Source organism: Lathyrus oleraceus, unplaced genomic scaffold, assembly GCF_024323335.1.
Source record: "Lathyrus oleraceus cultivar Zhongwan6 unplaced genomic scaffold, CAAS_Psat_ZW6_1.0 chrUn0731, whole genome shotgun sequence".
Lineage (NCBI taxonomy): Eukaryota > Viridiplantae > Streptophyta > Magnoliopsida > Fabales > Fabaceae > Lathyrus > Lathyrus oleraceus.
Window position 1 is genome coordinate 35,442 of NW_026113122.1, and position 3,801 is coordinate 39,242.

Consider the following 3,801-nt stretch of genomic DNA (forward strand, 5'->3'; position numbering starts at 1 on the left):
AAATATTTTAAATAAAAATTAAATCTTTTCCCTTACTTCTTTGCACCCATTTTTTTTCTTCCTAAAATTCGGTTGTTAATGTTGTTCCATCATCGTATTTCGTTGTCCCAAAAAACTTTTAAGTTAAATTTCATCTGGTGTCTTTCTGGATCAGACCCAGATCCTTTTTGTCTGATCCATCTATTTTTTTAATGATTTTCTTGCAAATAATCATAATCAAGAAGCAATATGAAAAAGGAAAAGCAGGTAACTTTCTTTTACCCTTTTGCTCACTCTAGTTGAATATACAAGTCAAAGTTTCTGGGTCTTTGTGGTTTTCAGTTTCACACAGTTTTTGAAATTTTAGTTGGTTTCAATCACAAGGTAGCTTTTGATCTAATTTTTGAGTTTGATGTTTATGTTTGTTTTGTTAAGAATGTTTGGTATTTGTTGTTTTTGTGTGTTTGGGGTTTGTGTAATTTTGAACTTTGTAGTGATTGTGTTTTTAGATTTGTTACAAAAAGGAAGTACTATGAATGTTGATGAGGAATTTTTCTATGATCATGTGGCTTCCTTCAATTAGAATATTATGCTGATGAATTTAGCTTATATTTGGTTTCACGTTTGGTTTGGAGCACAAGATTGATTTTGGACTTGAAGAATTGATTTTAAAATGTTTGTGGCTTCTCTGAGTAAATTGATTCCAGAATTGATCCTACTTAAAACTAGGATTTGTAGCTTTTGGAAATTCAAAAGCAGTGCTAGAGGTGTAGAATTGATTTTGAAATGATTTTTGAGGTGTTTGATTCTTCTAAGTAGTATTGAATCAGCCTCCAGAATTGATTGGACTTGAAGTTCGAATTTGTAGCTTTTGAGTTTAAATGTTAATTTTACATTGAAATTAAAATTTAATGTTCACTTATTTTGCATAAAATTATCCAACATAAATCACTAAACATTTACTCACTTTGAACTGGAATCAATTCACTCAAAATCAATTTTTTTCACTAGACCAACATGTATGTTGTTTTTTACGTTTGGAGCATCCAAAATTGATTCTAGACATCTAGAATTGATTTTAACATGTTTGACTACTTTCAAGTAAATTTTATCTTTTCACAATTGATTCTACTTGAAGATATGATTTGTAGCTTTTGAGTATAAATGTGATTTTTCACTGAAATCTATTATTCAACTCACTTATGTGGCAATTTTTCTAAACATAAAATAACTTTACGTTCAACTAACTTTTACCAGAATCAATTTTACAGAATTAATTCATTCAAAATCAATTTCCTTCACCGCATAACCAACACACATGCTTAATTAAAACTCATGGAGTCTTATGATAAAAGTGTTGTTTCTGTATAAGGTATTCAGTTTTTGTGCATTTCATTGGCAATATGGCAGATTGAGGTTGCTGCTTTGTTTGATTTGAGAGCATCAATAAGGACTAAGGAACGCGTTTTAAACTTTTTTTCTTGTCGAAGAGATTTGCGGTATGATCAAGCAGTTATTAAATAAGCTCCCTAAGAAAGTATCGAAAACGTTGAAATAATGAAGGAGTGGAACATCAACTTCTTCTTCGACAGCCTCAAACAGTATGGAAGTAGTTATGGAAACTCAACGGTTTCAGGTGTTGATTCCAATTCGAGCGTTGGACTAAATCACGGCGACGTGCTTGTACAAGCCGTGAACTCGAAACTGAATCTGAATGGTAGTTTATTGGCTTCTTAGAAGCCTTGCCGAGTTTTCGTGATGTTCAGAATTCAGAGAAGCCGAATTTGTTTTAAGAAAGTTGCAAATGTGCTGCGTTGTATTTGACTATACCGACCCTTCGAAGAACGTTAGAGAAAAGGAGATTAAGCGACAGATGCTAGTTGAACTTGTGGATTATGTTACTTCAGCTAACAGCAAGTTTACGGATGTTATGATGCAAGAAATCGTTAAAACGGTGTCGGTAAATTTGTTCCGGACGTTGACTACTCCTCCGCGCGAGAACAAGATTCTTGAGCCCTTGATATGACGAGGAGAGCCTTCGATGACCCCTGCATGGCCTTACTTGCAAATTGTGTACGAACTTCTTCTTAGGTTTGTCACGTCGCCGAGACCGATGCAAAGTTAGCGCAAAGATATGTTGATCATTCATTTGTTCTCAGATTGTTAGACCTTTTGATTCAGAGATCCCAGAGAGCGCGATTACTTGAAGACGGTTTCTTCATCAATATACGGAAATTTATGGTTCATCGACCGCTTCCATCAGAAAAAGCAATCAACAATAATTCTACCGTTTCATTTTTGAACCGAGAACACACGGTATTGCAGAACTGTTTGGAAATTTGGGAAGTATAATCAACGGATTCGCTCTTCCGTTGAAAAGAGCAACAAGCTGTTTCTTCTTCGAGCTCTTTTCCTCTTCATAAAACCGAAATGCATACCGATGTATCACCAGCAGTTATCTTACTGCATCACACAGTTGTAGAAAACTGCAAGCTTGCCGATACCGTTATACGCGGATTATTGAAATACTGGCCGATAACAAATAGTTCTAAGGAGGTTATGTTTTTAGGAGAGCTGGAAAGAAGTCTTGATGCAACACAACCTGCAGAGTTTCAGAATGTATGTACTCTTGTTTCGCCAAATAAGACGTTGCTTGAGCATTTTCACATTTCCAGGTTCGGTAAAATCTAGTATTTTCATCAGCTTGCACATTCTTTATTTCTCCTTGATGCATTTACAACTAAAACACGACACTGACGGCGTTGACACCGGTAGATACATATTTGAAAAAATAAATTAATAAACGTATTCCCAAGTGTCAGTGTCGTTTCTGACACAGACAGACTCACCTCTTTTCAGAGGTGTCGGTGTTACAGGATTGTCATTTGCGGGATAGCACAAAAAGTAGTATTTTCAAATTCCGCTATGCTACCTTTGCTATAGTGTTACTATAACTGCTATTTGCAATACTAAGTACTAAATCGCATTTCGGTGAACAAAAGCGGTTTGTTAAAGTCGGCTATGCTATAGCACCACAAACACGCTATATCAGCAATTGACAACGCTGAGACCTGAATACCGAACTTTATCACATGATTTGATTGCGTCTGATTTCCAGGTAGCAGAGAGGCATTGTTCTTATGGAACAGTGATCACATTCAGAACTTGATCAAACAGAACAACAAAGTCATACTTCCCATAGTCTTACTGCTTTGGAGCAAAATGCACGGAACCACTGGAACCAAGCCGTCCGAAGCTTGACAATAAACGTCAAGCAAGATCTCTCGACTGTTGATCCTGCATTCTACTAAGAATGCATGATCAAATTCCGAGAAGATGACGCGCAAGAGAATATGTGAAGTCAAAATGTGAAGCAGATGGAAGCGATTGGAAGAAATGGGAGGCATGAAAGCTCCAACCATGAACCGGTTTTGGTTTTTCTCCGAAAGCTGCGTCCCGTTACGCAACTCCCGGTAAGGCAGTTAGGACTCAATTGAAGGAATATACTGGTTTGGGAAAATCATGAAAATACAAAGTACTCCAAAATTTGGTTTTACAAGCATTGAATGTATATATTCCAAAATTGTTTTGAATTTGCTTTATGTAGCGGTCTTTGAAGTTTGATCTATGAAGTACTGACACGACACCACACATCCGGTAATATTCAATTATTCCATTTGTCTTAAATTGTTTACCGATTTTAACATGTCAGAGTGTCTGTGTTCGTGTTTCATAGAATTTGATGCTACAAAGAATCACAAAATGGCCCGAGTTCCACTTTTAATCCACGCTTTACATACTTCACTTTGATGAAAACATGTT

At 36.0% G+C, this 3,801-nt stretch overlaps 1 pseudogene; it reads left to right on the top strand.

Moving 5' to 3' along the window:
- Positions 1–1,536: 1,536 nt before the first annotated feature.
- Positions 1,537–3,290, top strand: LOC127114881 (serine/threonine protein phosphatase 2A 59 kDa regulatory subunit B' eta isoform-like; annotated as a pseudogene).
- The last annotated feature ends 511 nt before the right edge of the window (positions 3,291–3,801 follow it).